A 23471-nucleotide genomic window follows, 5' to 3' on the forward strand; every position below is an offset into this window, starting at 1 on the left:
CTTCATGCATTGTCTAATAGTGCTTCATAAAGTTACAAAATAAAATAAGAAAAAATGTTTTGTGCCTTTTCTTCTGTAGTATTGTAACAAACCAGATGAAGAATGCATGAAAACAATAATAAATGTTTATGGTATTATTTACAAAAAGCATTCAGTTCTATGTTAATCATTAAAGTTGACCTGTTTCAGGTCAAGAAGACATATAGAAAAAAAGGACTTATAAATAATTATCTTGATATTTTGACACAGGAATTTAAAATGCCATCATGTTAAACATTTTATTTTCAGATAGTTTACCTGTGCTAACTACGGAATGCTGAATATGATAAACAGAGCACCAACATATTAATAACTTGTACTTCCAAATGCTTTTTTCAATGCAATTTAAGTATAGAATGCACATTAAAATGGTAAAGCAATATAAACAAACCTGTTCAATTAAACTGCTTTACTTAGCTGTGCATTTTTTATTGTAAAAGGAGTTCAGCGATAATACCAAACAAAACCAATGGTCTGGTAAAAGATTAAATGAGAGGATTGCCAAAGTGAATCTAATTTAAAACTATTAAGCTGTCCTACTGGAAACACATTGCACAGTATTTAAATCATAGTAATGTTATGACCATAAAAAGATCGCAGAACACTTAACTAAGCTATATATTTTCAAGCCATGTAGGTGCAATTATCCAGGGAAAATAATACTATGTTCATTCTATGTAAGGCAAACTATAGTTTTTGTAATTAGAAATTTCAGTGAAAAAAGTACAGACAGATAGGAAAGATCACTGTTTTAAATAAAGTTTCTACATATTTATTTGAAACATAAGCAAATTGTTTGTTGAATTTCCCTTGCTATTATCACACAGATTTAAGAAAGGCTTGCCTTGTTCACAAATGCCTGCTTCAAATTTTAGAGTTATTTTTAGGGACGATTAGCAAAGGAGGAATGGCAAGAAGTGAACTGGGAATGCATTTAGAGGTGGAAAGGCAGGATGTGAAACAGTGTTAAGAATATGAAAAGGGGAGGGAGAGAGTATTTACGAAACTGTCAAATGGGTACTGGTCTCTCTGACTTGTTCAGTTGTGTCAAGTGGCAAATGAATGCTGCCCGGCATGCTTGACGTTTTAGAGTCTGCACTACTATTATTGACATCTTGCAGTTATCTGCTTCCAGTTTTCAGTTAAATGTTCTAACAAGTTTTCTTTACTGGAGTAGTTTAAAAAAATAGTCACATATCAAAGTTAGTGTGGTTATTTATGTGTGGGCTGGGGTTCATGGGCAATTATTCCAATGATCTTCTGTATTAACATGGAAGACTGTTCCGTGTTATGCACTTGTTTTACCTAACAGTGCCAGAATGTAATACATCCCATATACAGTGCCAGGCATCATAGCTGTAATGTGTGATTAATGTCATGCACTCCCTTTCATGTTAGTATGGCAAGTCAGTCTGCATTTCCTGTAAACTGCTATGGTACTGAATTAAACAGTGAGCTTATCACTGAAAATAAGATTTTCATTTCATGTAATTAGATACCATATTTTAGTAATTTTGTTTTTGATCCTTTCTATCTGAAGAAAAATGTGCTATCTGAAATGTTTAGACATTGCTTGTTTTATTTATTTTTTTGTATGTTCATTTTTATTTTACTTATGGAATATTTCCTCATATATTTTCTCTTGATTTGTCGGAAATATAGCTCTAATGTCAAGTTTTTATTATATAGCAATTGTCTTTGTTTCTGAATGAAAAAAAGACAGTGTACCCTGAGAATGTTTGCATGCAAATGCTTCTCTTTTGGGAATATACTGAGAATGTTTGCATGCAAATTTATCACTTTTGGCTTTCTTCTGTGTTTGATTAATGCACTGACATTCACAGAGATAACATGAAAAAGTAGATGACTAGCACAAGACAGAATTCATAAAAAAACTTGCTGGCTATTTTGAGCCCCCCCCCCCCAGCATATTTACCAACAAGTCACATATAAAGGCAATGAAAAACAGTCACAGTTTTGAAACATACTTTGCAGCCAATCTGGGGTTGTACAGGGATAAAGCCCTAACTATGACCCATCCAACCTGGGTCCAATTGGTGGTATAGGTAACTGATAAAGCAACAAGGAGAGATAGATGGCTGTTCCCATCTTGGGTGGAGGACAATCACTGTTGATATTCCTTAAAGTAGAGGTGTGGTCCAAACAGGGGCCCAGCAAGCACCGGAGGGGGCACGGAAAGGGAAAATATGGGTAGGGCATATAAAAAACACCAGTCAAAAGCACAGATGGCCAACCATCCAGGATGGTCTTAAGATCCACAGCCCCATCAAATCTACAGCAAGTCCGGGAGAGGAAGAAGGATGGATGTGGGCCACAGGGTCCAGGCCAGTATAAATGAGGCCTGTGGGTAACCTCAAAAAACATAGTACACTTTGAGCTTCTACAGGGAAAATAAGCATGGTAGAACAAACCAGCTAATTATTTTAAAGTTGTTACATCATCAGAGGCATTCTTTGCTTCTCGACACTTTCTGCAGAGTAGCATTTAATATTTACAATTTCTAAAGCTGTAAAATTCTTTGTGCCTATGCACTTTCCTTCTGTACACATTATAGTAAATTAGAGTATGTGGCCCTCAGTTAAATTATTAGACTGTCGAATAAACATTAACAGCACAAAAAGTACAATTACATGGAATTTTATACTTGTGGTTGCACAATATGAGTAAAATAGTATTTATACATTTTTAAGTGAGACATTTTGGCAATGATGGCTTTACTGGAAAAGATCACTTAGACTATGCCAAAGAGTGCTGTGAGGGAAAGGTTAGTTTGTTTTTGCTTTCTTGTATTTTGTATTGCTTCATTCCTTCATCTATTTTGTATATTGTAGTTTATTTTTTACACTGCGTTTTACTTGTATTCTGTTTTTAATGTTATATTTAAACTAGCAAAGAGACGACAGCTGTGTCTTTTATGATTCACATAGAAAATACATTTCCCCCCACCTTTCCAATCAGTTGCTGTTGTATTTTTAAATTCAAGTGTTTTCTAGTTGCCTGCCCCTTTTGTTAATTTGACCACATATGTCAGTTCCTCTCCTCTATCATTGGCTATTGTGAATAAGCACACAATTATTATTTTGTGAAATCACTCCCTTTCAGCTATTTAAATTTATTGGCCATCCCAATGTATTTCATAGAGTCAGAATACAAAGTACCCACCCCTTCTAGTCTATCTTGTTATTTTAAAATTATTGGCCTCTCACTTAGATAGCTAAAGTTTAAGTTACCCCCTCTTTTATATCTTAATATTTACTGCATACTGCAGCTCTTAGGATATTAACCCATTTTTCCATATTACATATAAAATCTGCAACATCTACTCCAAGACCACCAATTATCGGATAACCCACATTTTGCATCTCAGTAATAATCTTGGGATTAGTGCTTCTGTTTTGCTACTGGTGAGACACAGAGCATAGAGACATTATTTCCTGGAGACTACTTATCACCAGAAGGCTTAATAACAACTTTATAAGTGCCAGCATATAATTTGTGTTTATATTTTGCTCCTGGTGTGGCAAGGGACAGAGTGCATTGATTCCTGACTTTTTCTGATTGGGCAGTGAATGTCTGTGTTGGACCTTCCTGACTGGTCTAGTTTCTATTCAAGACTTCTACCAGGAAAAGGCTACAACAAGCCTACAGACCCTTGCATCATCTGGGACAAGAATGTTGATCACCAAAGAGTCTGTAGCCTGCTTCTCATCTTGGGATTGGTGTTATTGATTTGCTTCTAGTGAGAGAAGAAGCAAATGAGCATTGTATCCCAGCACCATGAAGCTGCCCATTCAGCAAATCCTGTCTTTTCATCATTGATGACAAAACAATTTTTTTTCTTTTAAGTAAGTACTGTTTGATTTGCTGCTGTCTAATTTAACTTCAAAACATCTCCCTAAACACTTAATCCATAAATCACTGTGTCTACTTATCACTTTACCTTCAAGTGTTTGACAGTACCCTGTGCAGATGCAGACACCCTCATATGACATTCTTCATGTAAAGGCACCCTTGAAATTTAAAAAATACCTAGCTACACACAGGGCAACTAGTTTGCAGTGACAAACACTGCCCCCACAGTTGCAAAACAGATATTCCTGACATAACTTTATATTATCAGTCCAAACATCTAATCAATAAAAAGGGCCTGTTGCCATGGATATGAACTTTCTCACTATCTCTATTATCATTACTGTATATTAGTTTAGATAAGGAATTTATACATCCAATAACAAAGGAGCCCTTTATATTTAAAGCTTCAGCAAATTGTCTAACAGAAAATGTAATATTCTTTGCCAGCAGAGTAAGATGTGAATATTTTTACATAGGGAAAACTAACCAAAAATGTAAAGAAAGAATTGGTTCTCATCTGTCTGATATTTACAGGCAGATAGAAACTAATGCTCTTAGTAAACATATTATGCAGTTTGGTACTGAACATTCTTTTAAATTTAAATTTTACAAAGAATTTGTAAGCAAAAAAGAGGGGGTGATCATGTAAATGATACTGACATGGCTGAATATAAATGGATACATTTCTTTACAGTTCACAAGTTTCCAGGTCTAAATAGTAAGAACAGCATAAAACCATTACTTAAGAAGAAGCATAGCTGAATGAAATGGAATTTTCTTATGTTTTCTATGTGTTTTTACACACTCTTTTATGTTTTTTTTAATACTACATATTTTTATAGTACATATTTTATATGATTTGCATGTGTTCTGCGTTCTATGTTTTAATATATATGTTTTAACATGCCTTAAAATGTTTTTTTACTATGTTTTATGCAGTATTATTTATGCAATGCATTTTAATTATTGATGAGATGACTGGGTTTTGAATATGATTGGCTGGCATTTTATATTTAAACTGACTAATATTGTTAATTCTATGTTGAGTTGAGAAATAATCTTGTGGATTCGAAAGCTTCATCATTACAGTGTTTTACAGTCGGACTCCTAGGTTTTTCTTGTAGTACATTATGCATGAACTCAAGTCATTGGACCACAAATACCAGTATGATTCAATCATAGTCCATGTGGGTGTAAATGATCTGAGATGTACCTCCCTAGACTATAATAAGAGAGACATCACGGAGCTCTTGGAATATGTGTCCTAGGCTGGTATGAGCCTAGCATTTAGCACCATTTTACCTTCTCCAAGGATGATGTCACAATACGAACAAAAGACTGAATTTAATAATTGGAGTAGTTTCCGGTGTCATTCTAAGGGGTTGCAATATTTGTCAACATGGAAGGAGATGGTCAACAGAACACATTGCTTTGCCGGGGATGGTCTCCTCTCTAGGCTTTTGAATATTAGCTAAAATACTGTCCTCCCCTTTTTTAGGCAATGCTAAACTGAAAGTACTTCTGACATAGCAAATCAAAACTAAGAAAATCTAAAGATGTTACTGCTCAGTGCAAGGAGTCCAAACAAAAAAAACTCCACTCCTTACAAGCTTTCCCTCACCCTAGTGAATGCTGACATCTGTGCATTCACTGAGACATGGTTAAAGCCATGGAGAGCACACCAGTCAGGGACAATCACAAGGCAATGTTTAGCTATGTCTGTAACCTCAAAGGCAATACAAATTGTGTGCAAAGCTCATTGTTAATGGAGCCACTTATACTGAGCCAGAAGAAATAGTAAACTTACTGGCCAAAAAACTCATCTCCAACTTTACCGCTCTCTCCCCCCTCAAATTTCCTTCAGGAAATGCCATCAAATGTATCTCGCCCTATTGCCACTAGGGAAAAGGTCCTTAATACTCTGTCTAAGATCAAGAAGACTGCATCAATAGGCCCAGACAATATCCCAGGATGCCTTGTAAATAGCATGAAACATGACCTATCAAAACCTCTGAAATTGGTATTTAACTGTAGCCTTCAAACAGGTTTCATGCCTCACGAACAGTAATCCCTCTTCACTAAGGTGGGTCATCTACATACCCATAAGTGTCACTATTCTCATACACAAAGCCATGGAAATAATCATCATAGAAACGATCAATAATGATATAAGAAACCTTCAGACACTGCAGCCAACTGAATTTAGTTTTGTCAAGAGAAGGTCATGCCTCGTCAACCTGGTGGACTTCTTTGAGATGGTCACTAAATCAATGAAATAGTGCAAAATGGTTCACATTTCTACTTTGACCAAGCCAAGACATTTGACACAATACCCCCACCCAGGCATCGTTGACAAACTCAAGAGATTAGATATAAACCCTTATGTAACTCATTGGATAGCCAACTGGCACACACACACACACACACACACACACACACACACACACACACACACACACACACACACACACACACACACAGGACCCAGGAACTTAGAACTGGGGAGTCCAACTCTACAAAAAGGCCAGTCATAGGTAGAGTCCCTCACGGATCTGTCCAAGGACTGCTCCTTTTTGGCATTTATTTCTCTGAAACTAAGGCCAATGTCAATGGCCTCTGGCTAACTAACTATGCAGATGATTGCAAATTAGGAGCAGTGATAGAATTTCCCAGTGGCATAAATATCCTCAAGGAAGGGCTGACACAGACAAATAACTGGTATCAGAGCCACGGACTAAAACTAAATGCAAGAAATGCATAACAGTATCCTTTGTGAAGTCATTCACCCCTATTATATTGACAAAATAACTCTAAGAGATGACCCAGTAGTCAGTGACTTGGAAACACACATAGACAGTAATCTAGCCTTTGACCACCATGTGTCTACAGTAGTGAGAAAATCATTCTATGTTGTGCAACTTATCAACAAAGGTATGGCATCTAGGTCCAAGGAAGTTATGGTTCCACTGTATTTAGCATTCATCAGCCTTATCATTGAGTACAATGCCTCCTTTGGTAGCTACCTAACTAGGTACATCCAGCAACTCGAATGTTGACTGATTCCTCACTAAAAGAATACAGGGCATAAGTAACATGTCCTCAAGGCCCTATTCCTGTATTCTATCTCCTACAGGCTGTGGAGGGGAAATTTATGCCTGGCATATCTGGAATTGTTAGACACCATACTGATGGACCTTCTACATATCCAGCAACAGAATTACTCATTCTAAATAATTAAACTTCCTTGTGATTTAAACAGGACCTGCTGGAGAAACAGGTATGTATCCCAGAGACTACCCCTTCTCTGTTACAGGCTCCCCATCCATGTGAAGCAGAGTTACTCCGTAACCTAATTCAAGTGTAACTTTGACAGCTGGACAGAGAACAGGAAATTCATGCCTGGTTTGCACTCAAGTCTCTAATGGACACAGGCAGCCTATAATGGTTCATCTCCCAAGCCCTTCTTTACAATTATCAAGGGTACAAGAGCTTGTTAGAGATTTGAGATGAATGACTAGGCTTAAAAAGGCCCTTGTGGTCATTAGCCTAGTTAACACCTATGAACTTATCAACTATGAAGCTGTATATAGTATTGCAAAGCGCTGTGTATAACTCTGTACTCCACATTATTATCTGGTGTTACAAATATGCTTGAGGGGATTATGTAAAAGATGCTTTGTGTAAATTAGCCATTTGGCTGCACTAAAGCTACTTAGAGCAGTAAGCACCACAATGACTACAACAGAAGTTACTAACTTTGCAATATAACACAAATGTTTCTGTGAATATATTATTTGCAAAACTGTTTCTGAGTGTAGAGTTTTGCTTAAAAATTAATTGAGATTAGTTTATGGGATGATAGCATAGAGATAGTTATTTGGAATAAGTTATTTTAGGGTTGTTTGGGTTGAATATTATGAATAAACAGTGTGAGTGGTCGAGAGTAAACAATTAGTGATATTGGTAGTAGTGGCCTATGGGCAAGCTATAAAAAATGATTGGATAAGGAGAGGGAAGTCATGTTAGCCTCTTTCTTTACTTCACATAATGTTTATCATCTTGGCATCCATCAGTGTGTAAAACTTTGTATAACAAATAGGCCTTTAAAATACCCAGTAAATGGTACACTAAGTCAACAGATTTTAATGATTGTTGTTTAAATGATTTTGTATTATTGGCATGAATGAATGAATCTTTGACTACATCCCAGGTGACACAGGTGTGACTAGCAGTTCAGAAGCTTGACAGATATGAGAAGGCAAGGAAGGATTGGTATGCCCATCCTAGGGGGACAACCATCCCATCAAACTGTCATAGTCGGCCCACAGACACAAAACACCAGCAGGTATGTATTGGAGGAATGTTCACTGAATTCTCCTCATGTGTGGGGCTGTGCCCCATGCACACCCCACTAATTATATACACCAGCTTCAAGAAAGCACTACAGTGGGGAAAGGGCAAGTATCATAATTTTCCCATAGAAACAAAACAGTATTATGTTTTGCTAAGACTGCATTATGGTGGAGTTAAGGAACTCGGTCCTTTCCCCACTGTAGTGCGATCTCAGAGTTGTTATATATATATAAGCAGAGCTTGGTGAACAGCCCTCCAATACATACCTGTTGGTGTTTTGTGTTTGAAGGCTGACTATGTCAGTTCAGTGGGATGATTTTTGATATTCCTATATAATGAAATGGGTGCTCGATGTTCAGTGTTCATGGAATAGCCATTCTATAAGGATTTCATTTGATGGGTAAACATAGACCCGATTATATGGTGTTGATAAACATTCTACATGTTGATCTGTTGTAACTGGGGCAAAAAGAAGGATTTGAAAATATAGGATAATATAATCCGCAAATGAGGTGATATTTATAGATGTTTGGAAAAAGTATTCACAGAAGTAATGAGTTACTATGAGTGTTATTAAAGAAAGTTTCAAGAGACAAAATAAAATGGATAATAGATGGCACCCTGGATTGTACCTTTATAGATTTTAAACATCACAAATAAAAATGTTACCATTGTTACTGATGCAGGTAGAGACTGACTGATACACTATGCGATAGCGCAAATGTTTTTTTTTTTTTTTAAATCAACACTTATCCAGTGTTATAAATAAAAAGGTACATGCACTCCTTTGAATTCGTTACAGTCAGTGACAGCAAGAAGTATTTGGTAGTTTATGGGTGTGAATTGTAACGCATAATTAGTTCAAACATTATATTAATGCCCTGCAACCGATGAGATTTCTTGAAGCCTAAACATCTAAACAATAGAATCTACAAGCCAACATCACTGAGTATATATTGATATCACGACTGACCAGCCTGTAACTTTATTTTAGCAATGGATCAGAGTTCAGTTTGAGAATAAAGATTGAGTTTGATTAATTTATATATCAGATTGAGTTTGATTAATTTATATATCAGATTGAGTTTGATTAATTTATATATCAGATTGAGTTTGATTAATTTATACATCTATCCTTGTTATCATTACCCTTTTAAAATAATTATGTATCTTTATAATATTGGGGAGAAACTCCACAGTAATTTTTCCCACAAAACAGTAAAGAAATAATTATTAACATGTATAAGTGGTATATAAGTGGTATATAGGTAGATGGCTCTGTATTGTAATTCTGAGACTCATAAGTGTGAGTTTCAGAACTGAGAAAATATATGAAAACTGAAAACACAGGAGGACAACGCATATTAAAAATGACTATTTTCTTAAGAAGTTGTTTTTTTTTTTAATACAGTGTCAAGCCTCCCTTCTTCTTATCTTTCAGCTGTTCCTGTTAGGGGTCGCTACAGCGGATCATCTGTTTCCATTTCTTCCTGTCCTCTGCATATTGCTCTGTCACACCAACCTCCTGCATGTCCTCTCTCACCAAGTCCATAAACCTTATCTTAGGCCTTCCTCTTTTCCTCTTACCTGGCAGCTCCAACCTTAGCATCCTTTTCCCAATATACCCATCATCCCTTCTCAGCACATGTCCAAACCGATGCAATCTCGCCTCTCTGACTTTGTCTCCAAACCGTCCAACCTGTTTAAGTACATATTTTTCTAACACTGTCCAACCTGAGCTGACCCTCTAATATACTGATTCCTAATCCTGTCCATCCTTGTCACACCCAGTGCAAATCTTAACATCTTTAACTCTGCCACTTCCAGCTCTGACTCCTGCCTTTTTGTCAATGCCACCATCTCCAACCCATACAACATTGCTGGTCTCGCTACCCTCTTGTAGATCTTCCCTTTCACTCTTACTGGTACCCGTCTGTCACAAATCACTCCTGACACTCTTCTTCACCCATTCCACCCTGCCTGTACTCTCTTCTTCACCTCTCTTCCACACACACCATTACTCTGAACTGTTGATCCCAAGTACTTAAACTCATCCACCTTTACCAACTCTACTCCCTGCATTGTCACCATTCCTCTATCCTCCCTTTCATTCACACACACATATTCTGTCTTAGTCCTGCTGACCTTCATTCCTCTCCTCTCTAGAGCATATCTCCACCTCTCCAGGGTCTCCTCAACCTGGTCCCTACTCTCACTAAAGATCACAATGTCATCTGCAAACATCATAGTCCATGGGGCCTCCTGTCTGATCTTGTCTGTAAACCTGTCCATCACCATTGCAAATAAGAAAGGGCTCAGAGCTAATGCTTGATGTAATCCCACCTCCACCTTAAATGGATCTGTCACTCCAACTGCAGACTTCACCACTGTCACACTATCCTCGTACATATCCTGTGCCACTCCTGACTTCCTCATACAATACTACAACTCCTCTCTAGGCACCCTATCATATATTTTCTCCAAGTCCACATTGTCAAGCCTCCCTGCACCACACAATGTTTGTGTGTGTGTGTGTGTGTGTGGGGGGTAGCAAGTCCCCATACCCCTGAAGTTTAATTTACCAATTCAAGATTGCCATACCTCCAAAAAAAGTAATATTCTGTGGAATGGAAATCTTGGATTTAGTATATATACTTCTGCATTTCTTTCATTCAGTTTTCCTGTTCTGGGTCTTACAATAGTGTGTCTTCAGAATGTCAAATGGTTGCCTAGACAGATTCAGCTTCTTCTAGGGAAAAAGTCTGAATCAAGCATCATAATGAAAAACTCAGGAACAATATTTAGAGAAAAGCCATTGAAATATTTGTCAATATCGATCAAATATATAAATAAATTAATATATGTGTATATGACTTCTGACCAACTACTTCCCAGCTGTTAACCCCGAGTAAGGCACTGATTCAACAGTACTTTGCCGTGATCAAGTCCAACCTTAAGTTTACAATGACCTCCATTCTAACTCTAGAGACAAAGTATGCAGTAGTCTTAATTAAACTTTCAAGATAACAATAGCTGTTAAACTTAATTGTACTGCACTGTAGATACTTTCTTAGGAGAGCACGTTACCAGGAATGCCAGCTACCAAATCCCATTTCTTCTTAATTCACTTTAGGCCCCTATCAGGTTGCCTCACAAAGTGTCCCTTGTCTTTTCTATATACAGCCTTATGCCCCTGACTCCTACAGCTACAATGTTACTTGTCCCCAAGTTGTTTGGATTGTTTTAATTTTTTTTTCCCTCTACTGTTTTTCTTAGCTTTTTGCCAAACTATTTCATATACTAAGTTGTGCATACTTACTGATAGTTTTCCATGAGAACTAGCAACTGAGGTGTAGCCCCGCTCCATTCACCCTTGCTGTACTCGGACTCACTCTTCTCCCCTACCCCCCCTATTTCCACCCCCCCCCATATTATTTCCTTTATACCTAACTGTCAGGAACTCCCATCCCCCAAGACCCACCCCCTTCTTGACTTCTGGAATAATCCCCAAGTGCTTCCCCCCACTCACACACGTAATAAATTGGACTACAGCTCCTATTGCTTCCCACCTTTACCAACTCCCCCTGCTTGTGATTTCTCCTAATTTTCTCCTACGTTCTCACAGGTCTGAGACCAATGCCTTCCTTATACTTTACCACCAATTACCTCAGTCTATAAATACTTTTTCCCCATAAACATGGCTTTCTCAACCTACACTATTCTCTACCTGCCTCCATTACTTCTCCTTTCTATTCTCACCTCCTATAATACCCAGTTAACTTCAGTGCACAACGATCCCACAAATACTCATGCTAATAGCTTCTCACCTCCACAGCAGTCATTTCCTATCTCTTCATCTATCTATCCATCCTCTGAAAACCCCTCTTCCTAAAATCAAAATTCCTCCTTCCCACGCTTCTTATTCTAAAAGTAAAACAAAATACCTCCTCTATTACCCATACAAATACAAACTGAACTAACTCCCTGATGCTCTACTTCTGTCAGATGACATTCATCCAAATCCAGGTCCCATCCCTCCCTCACCCACCAATGATGCTACTTCTTCCAAACCAGGAGACATTGTACTTCCAAAAAAAAAAACATATCTCATTTTACTCAATGAATACTAGAAGTGTACTAAACAAATTCAGTGAATTTCACACCTGGATTAACAACCATACCCCAGATGTAATCACCCTAATACAAACTTGGCTGAAACCTCAAAACCCTGATAGAGATATTCTGCCTCCACATTATAATATACTTCACTTGGATCGCCAAAAGAAAAAAGGGGGTGGAGTTGCCATTGTCTACTCCAACGACCTTACCCTTACATGTCTTAACAAACCTATCCCATCCTTTCCTTCTGCTGAAGTTCTGATGGCTAATGTTAAACTCAGTAACTATTCTACTCTTGCGGTAGCAGCCATCCACTTTCCTCCAGGGGACAACATTCCCCTGCTGGAAGACATCCTCTCATACATCTTTCAACACATTCCAAATGAAACCATCCTCCTCAGGGATGTTAATATTAACTGGCTAACTCTCTGTTCTCCAAAGTCTGCCTCATGCATTGACTTACATGGCTTTACACAATTAATCTCTGAACCTACCCATACCAACAAGTCACACATACTTAGCACTCTTATTGACTAGATACTAGTCTCTGATCCCTCCAAATATCATAACCCTAAATCCCTACCCAACGCTCTAAGCAATTATTCTCCTATAAAAGTTCTTAGATTCACTACTCACTTTACCAGGCCTCACAGATATATAACTTGTTGCAAACTATCTAACTTCTGCCCAGAGACTTTTAAAGCCCTCCTCTCTAGAGGTAATTGGACTGATCTTACCCAACTCCCCTCGAAGGAACAGTCCACTCATTCAACTCTACCTTCCTTAATATTCTTAACTTACTTGCACCTCTCCGCACAGTCCATATCCCCATGGCTAACCAATGCTACGCGCACCCTATGAAAACTAGAGACAGGGTGTGGAAAACATGGGTAAAAACTAAGCTTCCTACTGATTTGCAAAAATATAAAGGACTCAAATGCTAATTTAATTTATTATATTATTTATTATCTAAATGTATTATTATTTATTATAATAAAGACAAAAATGACTTCTACTTTAACCTTCCTACAGCACTAAGATCTAATCCCAAAAAATTATTGGAACTCAATCAACCAAATATTGCATCCTGGTAACCCTTCTTCTCCCAATCCCTGCCCAAACAAGACAACAGAAGAAACAGCCACCATCTTTAACACCTATTTTAGCAAATCCATATCTAAGATGATTAACTGTGACCCCTCTACTACTAACACTAATAGCACCTCAAGTCCACTCCTACTATAAACTGTTGTAATACTTTTTCCCTCAGAGCTGCACCTACTAGCTAAATTAAATCTCTACTCTCCAGCATCAGCTGATAATATTCCTCCCTATTTAGTTCAGGTCGCTGCTGACTCCCATGCGCTTCCTGTATCTAGCTTGATTAACCGCTCTTTCTCTGAGTCAAAAGTCCCTCCTATCTGGAAAGGATCCTATACTCTACCTATACATAAAGGAGGTAACTCCACTGAAATTGCTAACTTTAAACTATTGCTATCCTCTCTCCACTCCTAAAAGTATTGGAAAAACGCATACATAAGCATGTCCTGCAACACCTACTACAGGAAAACTGGCTCACACCCACTCAACGTGGCTTTCACCCTAACATACACCACTACTGCTCTTCTATCCTTCATTAACACTATTTCTCTGGCCAGAGATAACAACAAACTTGTCTCTTGATTTTTTCTGGACCTTTCAAAAGCCTTCAACACTGTCTCTCACTCACTTCTACTGATCAGACTGACTAACCTCAGCTTCTCCCCTACTACTGTTGCCTGGATTTCCAGCTATCTCACTGATTGACTGTAATCAATGAGATGGCACTCTGCTCTCTCCCGTCCTCTCCAAGTTAAAATGGGTGTTCCCCAAGGATCTGTTCTTGGCCCACTACTCTTCAATATCTGTACTAATCTATTCTATACTACCTGCCCTCACTCATCCCTTGTACAATAAGCAGATGACTCTACAGTCATAACCATTGCTGACACTCCCTCTGAACTCATCTCAGCTGATCAGGCTTCCTTTAATTCAGTTGAAACCTGGCTCTCCAATAATCTGCTTATTCTGAACCCCCAAAAAAAACAAAACTCTTGCTCTTTCTTCCCAAAAATGATTGCCACCTTAAACCCACTTTCTCTATATCTTTCAATAACACGCCAATTGTTGTGGAATCAAGCACAAAACTCTTAGGTGTCATTATAGACAATCAACTTAAGTTCAACTTGCATGTAAATAATTGTATCAGGAAGACTCATCAAAACCTGGGTTTCCTGTACAGAAATAAAAAGTTTCTCACTAATGAAGCAAAGGTAACTCTCTCTCATGCTTACCTCCTACCCAGTCTACTGTATAGCTCTCAGATTCTCAACTCATCTCTCCTGGCTAAATTAGAATCAACCTACAACAAGGTAGCTAGATTCGCAGCACACCAAACTTACACATCCCATCACTGTCTCTCACTAAAACACGTAAACTGGCTAGAATTACCTCACCCGCTTCTCCTCTCTCAACTCCAGATTATTCACTCTATCCTATACCAGCCTTCCTAATGTCCTAACTGATCTCCTCTCATCTCTCATTATTCCCCCACTAGAGCTCTCCATAGCTCCAACCAAGATCTACTACTTATCTATAAACCCAAGACCAATATTGGATGTAACCTTTATAGCTACCATCCTACCATTGCTTGGAAGAGGCTCCCATTAGAAATTAGGTCCCTCAAACAAACTAAACAATTCAAAGCAGCTACCAAGGAATACTTAAAAAGTTGCTGGTCTTGCCACTGTACTCAGCCTCCATAAACTTCCTTACTAACTCAAAGACAGTCCACTAACTACTCACTACTTTTTAACCTCCATTTCTCTTCTTATCTGTTAACTCTTTCTAGCCTTTTTAACAAGTTTATTACCTGGCATTTTAAACCATAAATGGTAAACTCCTTAGACTAATATTCAATTTATGTATATCTCATTTCTCTCCTCAATCTTGACGTATGCTAGCAACAACTGATACTATTAATTTATTATTTCCTCTATTGTCAAAATTGTTTTCTGACTTAGTGTTATTGCTGCAATTTAAAACTTTTCTGTAAAACTTTTTAGACTTTCTTATTGCTTCTGTAAACTTTTTTGTAAAATTAGTGGAGATTTTCTCCCCAGGCCTCCGCTGAAAAAGGGCTATCAGCTCAGTCAGCCAAACCCGGTCAACAAATGTAAAATAAATAAATCGACTGTACAAAGCTTTTATTATATTCACTGCCTGAATATACAGTGAGACATCTACAATATTATTAGAGATGTGATTTAATTTCAATAAAAAGTTGAAACATTTAGAAGAGACTTAATTGCCAGTTGCTACAATATAAAAGAGGGTAAACTGGAGGGATAACTCCAAAGGATAACTCCTCACAGAGATATTATCTGGAAGGAAGTTATAGAACTACACAGTGAGACAAGTTCCAGCTGGGGCAAACTTATAGAGTGTAACTTTTTGATTATATATTGTGGAAGTACTGTGTGGACTGTGGACTTTTATGAAGGTAATTGTTGATTAATTTTTTGAAACTGTGCTTTGAAACAGGTGACCTAATGCATTTTTACATATGTCGCGCCTCCTGTGTCTTCTAAGAATTATAATATAGCTCATCTCCCAGGCCCTTGCTTGTAAATGTTTCACCTTGCAAGCCTTTGCTTACACGAATCAAATGTACCAGAACTTGTCAGAGATTTGGGATGCATGGCTGGGCTTAAATAAGCCCTTGTGACCATTAGCTTAGTAAATGCCTATGATCCTATGAACCCATGATTCTGTTGATTGTAGTTAAATTCAAATAGATCAGTACATAAAGCATAAAGCAGAAGCCAGTGAATTTAAGTCCAGCAAAATTCATGCATGGGCTTTAACATGAGTTCTGGTGGGTGAGGGTGGGGCAGGAATTGTTTTTCAGTCCTATGAAGTGCATGAACTGGAGTATGGCAAACGGTGGCTGATGAGTCTCAAGTTAACGAAAACCTGCTTGCATCCTCACTGTGTTCAGAGACGTACACAGACACACACACTGACACACATACTCACACACACACACACACACACACACACACACACACACACACACACACACACATTCACTCATCATCAAAACCCCCGTACTGAAACAAACTCAGATACACACACACACACAAACAGTCAAAAAACATGCATTCATAGTAACCCTCTCTGATCAAATCTCTAGACTGAAGAATATAACTTCACTGAAGAGTTCAGCAAAAGTCCAGCAAAATTCATGCATGGGCCTTAACATGAGTTCTGGTGGGTGAGGGTGGGGCAGGAATTACTTTTCAGTCCTATGAAGTGCATGAATTGGGGTATGGCAAACTGTGGCTGATGAGTCTTAAGTTAACGAAAACCTGCTTGCATCCTCACTGTGTTCAGGGACAGAGACAGACACACGGACATATACAGACACACACACACTGACACACACACACACACACACACACACTCACACTGACACACAAACACACGCACACACGCACACACACACACGCACACACACACACACACACACACACACACACACACACACACACACACACACACACACACACACACACACACACACACACACACACACACACACACACATTCACTCATCATCACAACCCCCACACTCAAGCAAACTCAGATACACACACACACACACACACACACACACACACACACACACACACACACACACACACACACACACACACACACACACACAACAGTCAAAAAACATGCAGTCATAGTAAACCTGTCTGACCAAATCTCTAGACTGAAGCTATAACTTCACTGAAGATTTCTTTGCGTTTTTTAAGTTGTGTCTTGCTCTGCCATTTCCTATAAAAAAAGGCTTGTTTTCACTCATCAACTGCTAGAAAAGCTGAATACAGATAAACTAATTTCATTCACTTGAAAGAAATTTAATTTATTCGACAGAACATATTTGATACTGACCATAAAAATAAAGGCAGTTATGAAAAAGTATAATGTCGGCACCAGGTGGAGAGTATAGTTGTGGAAGTAAATTTACCATAACAGTAGATGTATGAATAATCACTGCTGCAGTACCCTTAGCTACATGGGTTATATCCTTCCATGGATATAACACCTGTTCAGCTTCCAAAGCTTCAGGGCACCTTCCACATGCCCAGACTCTCAGGTAGTGCAAGCTGAGCTGACTAAAGGACAAGTTTGGGTGCCAAGCCCTTCAGAGCTTTCCTAACAACAGAATAAGAGAGGCTGAGCCCTGAAAAGAAAACTCAAGGAAGAGCATAAAATAAATGACCACACCCAGGCATAAACAACATACCAAAAGTAAGAGGATGGAGAAAGCAGCTATTGCCACAGTTATCATTTGAACATCTACTGTTATGGATGTTTACTTACACAACTGAACTATCTTCATTACATTGGTTGCTGCAGCAGTAGGCTTAACTATGTAAGTAACTTACTACATTTGGGAGGTGGAAGAAGAAAAGTCCAGGATCCCCTTGAGAACTGTCCTTGCAAAACCCAGATCTAGACCTAGAGAGGAATTAAACTTATAGTGCTTTGCAAACGTATATACAGAGGACCAAGTTGTGGTTTCTAGAATACTTCTCGAATCCATCACTTTTCAAAAAGCCATAGATGAAACCAAGACCCTGGCAGAGTGGGTCTGGGCCCTACCTGGAATTGTTTTGTTGTGGAGTATAACAAAATGAAATAGCCTTAGACAATGATTTTGAAATAATTTGTTTTGACAGAGGTTGTCCCATCATCTTACCTTAAAAAGAAATAAAAATTAATTCAAAGATCAGAAAGATTTAGTTCTGTCAAGATAATATCGAATTTTCTGTGGACATTCGAGGTATGGAGTATCTTTTCTCTCTTATTTTGGGGTTCAGTAAAGAAAATGGAGAAACTGATAGTTTGACTTAAAGTAAACTCAGACGCCACTTCAGACATGAAAGAAAAATGAGTTCTCAAAAAAACCCTGTCCCTGTGGAAAATGAGGTAGGGTTGTCCCAACATAACAGTCTGTAGCTCTTCTTGCAGAGGTTAGAGCAATCAGTAAAACTGTTTCGCATGTTAAGAAAGTACAGGTGTGCCTCACTTACCATGATTGTAGATTTTCAAATAGGTCAGTATTGCAATATTGATTTTTGGGTCTTCCTGCCATGCAGAACCCCACTACCAGCATGATTTCCAAACTCATTGCATCATTCCTAGCTGATGGATACCTGATGACTGACATCTGTACATCAAGGTATAACAAGGGTGTCCATTGGTGGCATCTTCAGGTATTTCTAAGCAGTGAACAAGCAGTCTGATGTGTCAATACATTATAATCTCCCCAGTTGTCTGAATTTGAGTGAAAAGAAAGAATATCATAGGAGGCAGACAGGAGATGATGGAGATAAGAGGACTATCTGCAAAGAATGCCTCTAACCCATGCACCCAATAAGAGGGAGACAAACAGTCTACAGATAATGGGGTTGGAGTGTGGGAGTATGCACTGCAACACTGATCTACGCAGACATCTACAATTATGATGTGTGACACAACTTTACTAATTTTTTCATAGTCAGTGTTGCTGGTCTGATCATTTGTGATGAATCCCAAAACTAAAAATTGGGTGTTGTGTGATTTGTATGACTTTAGGAAATAGAATTTTGCAGGATGGCAGATATAAAACCTGCTCCAGCCATGGAGACATTTCCTAGGCTACAGTGTTTAGCAAAAGGCATCCATTGAGTTCCAAGTGGCTCCCTCTACGATGGTCTAGATGGGGGCTTCTTTGAGGAAAGCAGTGGTAGTTGCTCCATGTCTGGAGGAGTGGACTTTAATATGCCCAGGTAAATCCTTTCCATAGTGTGACAGAACTTAATGCAGTTAGCTATCCATCTAGATATGTTTTTTTTTTTTTTTTGGAAACAGGTTTTCCCTATTTACCCTCTGCAAAAGCCACTGACAATATTCTCTTCTTTATTAGGGTTTTTTGTCCTGTCTAGAAGATTAAAGTCACTAAATAATAATAATAATGGCAGACATTTGAATTTCAGACTTCATATCCATCAGAAAATACCTAATAATCCAAATCCTGTTATTGTAGCAAGTATCTGACTTTACAGGAACAATATTAAAAACATGTACCTATTTTTGGGCCTTAGTCTTACCATTATTTTTGACTTTGTCTAACTTTCTTGCTCTGAGAGATTGAGAGGTATGACCATTAAATTAAAAATAATACAGATAGATTAATAGTTCACTGCAGGGAAGCAGATTGAGTAGGATCAGTACTTAAGACAGCCAAACACTAAATGACATGTGTGGCAATACTGTTGAACAATAGTGCACCCACCGATACAACCTATGTACCTAACACACAAGGCGCACAACCAGGATCCGAACCAGAGAAACAAGCTTCATAACGCAGCAACATTAATCATTGCAACCCATTACTCATTGGAAATCTAAAACAAAAACCAAGAAACTGAAGTACAGTATCCCAACTAAATATAGTTGTGTTCTGTTGTACATCCTGTGTTTAGAAACAAGAATATATAAGCTTTGGACAATCTTCAGTTTAGAAAGAAAAAGGCCACAATCACTTTCCTTTTAGTAAATTAAGAAAATGCACTTTTTACAGTATTAGCACCCCCTTTCACCCCATTATCTGGGACATTTGCAGGTGGTAATTAATGACCTTAAGGTCAGTAGATTCAGGTTACAGTCTGCGGAGCAGCTGACAGAGAAGAACCCTGTCCCTTAAAGCTTGGGCTAAATCAAACACCATTTCAGAAGGCCATACCACCTTATGATCCTGTGGTAAAACTTTACAGTCTATAAGCCAGTATCCACACTGCCTCCATTCCTCCATCCTTAAAACATGTGTGGTGGGAAGGGGTGAAATGTCCACCAAGTGCTTGCTAGTACCAATAATCCAGAGCAAATCAATGAGTATGCTCCTTTGTTTTGGAAACAAAGGAGCAGTAATCATGGACTTCCAAACATCATGTTGGGGTTTATTTCTCTAAAATTAGTGATGAAATTCCCTTCAAGGTGAAATTCTCTTTAAGGCTATTACAAAGTATGGTTCCTTCAGTAAATACAAGTCTATAAACTGATCACTACTGTCAAACAAAACTGCCTCTGTATTACAACTAAATGGGGAGAGACAGCTGAATGGCTAATTTCCTTTCTTCCAGACTCACTGGTACACATAAAATGCCAGATCATGTCCATTAATTACATACAATAGACACACAAATTTGTACAACATGGATGTGTCTTCCTAAAATAAGCTAATATTTACTCCGACAAGGGTAAACAACCAATACAGTTTCTAATATTAAAGCACAGTATACCTTCACCAAAACTAAGGCAGAACATGCCAGTAAATGAACAAACAATCATTGAAAATATTGGTACTGCTGCTGGTCTGGTAACCAATCTCAGCTCTCCACTCTTACAAATCAGCACTGATGTCGACTTGTCAGATGGTTGGATCAATGGAGTTGACGTGACATCCTCTTTCATTAGCTGCCACAAGTCATGGGGGGGGGGGGGGGCTGCAGCCATACAAAACTTTTTCTTTTTTTTTTTTTAAAGCTCTCTACAGGCAGTCAGGGCTCAGGCATGGTCTCCTGATGCTGATGTCATCATACACGCCCTTGCATGTTGATGACGTTGCAGAATATGCTGGCAATGCATGATGATGCCAGCATTATCAAAAAAGTATGTTAAAGAAAGTGATTGGAAAGTGAAACTCTCAAATTAATGACACCTCATTATTTTAGCCTGAAAACCAGGAAATTCAAAGGAATTTGGTATGGTTGAGAGTTATGGTTATGATAAAATTGTAGGCATAAAGGTTGGGTTTGTTCTGAGGTTGACCCTATCCCTATGGAAGTCAATGAATGGTTCATTACACATCAGAGCCTGTAGCTCAGACAATCTCCTAGCTGATGTCACAGCTCTGAGGGTGGTGGTCTTTCGGGTGAGCATCTTTAGAAATGCAGTGGCAGCGGGTTGAAAGGGAGGCAAATTTAGTTTTTCTAAGGCATAATTTAGACCTCAGTGCTGAATGCGGTTCTTTCTGAGTGGTCTCACGTGAATCATCCCTGTTAGAAAACGTTTCATGTGTGGGTGTGAGAAGATAGGTGGAGCATTATTTAGGCAAGCAGAAACTGCAGGTCCATGTACATTAATGGTGGAATAGGAAAGACCTAATGAAAACAGACCTGACAGTTGCTGCAGATCTGAGCTGATGTCTATTTGAGCAGGGTCAGTGTCATTGCTGTGACACCAGGTGGAAAATCTTTTCCATTGTGTCAGGTATGATTTTCTGGGATAGGACTTTTCTTGAGTCCCTTAGAATGGGGGTCCATCCTTGCGATAACATGCCATCCTAGGTGACAAAACCCAATCCTCCAGGCAGTTAACTTCAGGTTGGCTAGGTAAAGATGGAAGACAGACCCCCTGACCTGGATGAGGATATCTATCTCTGGTGGTATAGTGTGGAATCCCCACATTCTGAATGTCAGGAGGAGAGACAATGAATATTGTGTCAGCCAGAATTAGGCAAGTAGGATCATGCTGGGTCTGTCTGCCCTGATTTTTGTTAGTACTCTCGGAATCAGGGGTAAGGGCTGGAATGCATACAGGAACTACTTTGTCAATGTGAAGCAGAATGCATCTATCTTCTAAGTTCCTGTCTGTTTTGTTCAGGATCAGAATATCTATAGTTGGTTGTTGTGGAGTGAGGCAAACAGGTCTATTAATGGGATCCCCTACTGGATAGTCAGATCCAAGAAGCCCTCTATTTTCAACATCCATTCATTGGGATCTAGAAGGTCCCTGCCTTGAGAGTCTGCTGGGATATTGCTCTGGCCTGGAATATAAGAGGCTATGAGAGTTAGCCCTATATCTTGAGACAGCGTCCACATTTTCCTGGCAAAACTGCATAGGGTGTAGGACTGTCAAGAATGACCATAGGATCATAAGAAGTTACTAGGCTATTGGCCCTGAGGACCTTAAAAGCCAAGCCAAGACTTTAACCTATGTTTAGTCAAGTCAGCACCCAAAGCCCTTGTTCAGCAGGGACACAGGTGGAATTCCAGGAGAGTATTTTCCATTTCCCATCCAGTTATCCAGGTTGTGTTTGAAAAGGAATAATGAGGTACTCTGCTTGATGTGAAGAGGGAGTCTATTCCACAGATGGGGGAGTCTCTGCGACACAAATCTGTCATGCCAACAAGTCCTATTGATGTCACAGACCAGGTTGAGGTCAAGTGTGTGGGTTACTCGAGTGGAACTTGACTTGCGGATATGTAGCAGTCCCATCAAGGCGGGGTCCGAGATTGCTCTGCATGCCAGATAGAGGTCACCTCTGAGGTGTCTGTATGAAACTGAATAGAGGGACAGGGCTTTTAGCCCATCTGTGTAGAGTAGGTGTTTGAGGCCCTGGATTCTTTCAGTGAGGAACCTCTGTGGTCTTTCCAGCTGCTGCATGTGTTTTGTGAGGTAAACGTTGAAGGGGGCATTGTACTCAATAATTGGCCTTATAAGGGAAGAATACTGGGATGTTATGACCTCCTTGTCCCTGAATACCCTTACTTATCAGGTGGACCATGTAGAAAACTTTTCATACAATGGAAGCAACATGGTGGTCAAAAGTCAGGTTGCTATCAACCTGGGTGCCCAAATCCTTCACGACTGATTGCACGCATAGGATGTTGTTATTAATGTGAAAATATGTGGGGACGTCACTCTCCCCAAATAGATGATGATGCATTTTTTGGCATTCAGCTTGAGGCCATGTTTCTGGCATTAGTCATTTGTTTGGGTGAGACCCACTTGGAGGACGTCTGCATCACTTGGGGAATTGATGACTGCGCCCAGCTTGCAGTCATCTACAAACTTGGTCAGCCATAACCCACTGGTTTTGGCCTGCACCTCAGAGAAGTATATCCTGAATAACTGTAGCCCAAGTCCAATCCCTGGGGTATGCAGCTTGTTACGGGTCTACTGCTTGAGGTGGCTCAGTGAGCCAGTTT

At 38.9% G+C, this 23471-nt stretch overlaps 1 protein-coding gene across 3 annotated transcripts in view; it reads right to left on the minus strand.

Moving 5' to 3' along the window:
* The window catches only part of SYT3 (synaptotagmin 3), a 1759115-nt gene that overhangs the window by 822 nt on the left and 1734822 nt on the right, over window positions 1-23471 (minus strand). The window lies entirely within an intron of this gene.

Source organism: Protopterus annectens, chromosome 17.part0 (assembly GCF_019279795.1).
Source record: "Protopterus annectens isolate FY-2018-M chromosome 17.part0, PAN1.0, whole genome shotgun sequence".
In the NCBI taxonomy this organism is placed as follows: Eukaryota; Metazoa; Chordata; order Ceratodontiformes; family Protopteridae; genus Protopterus; species Protopterus annectens.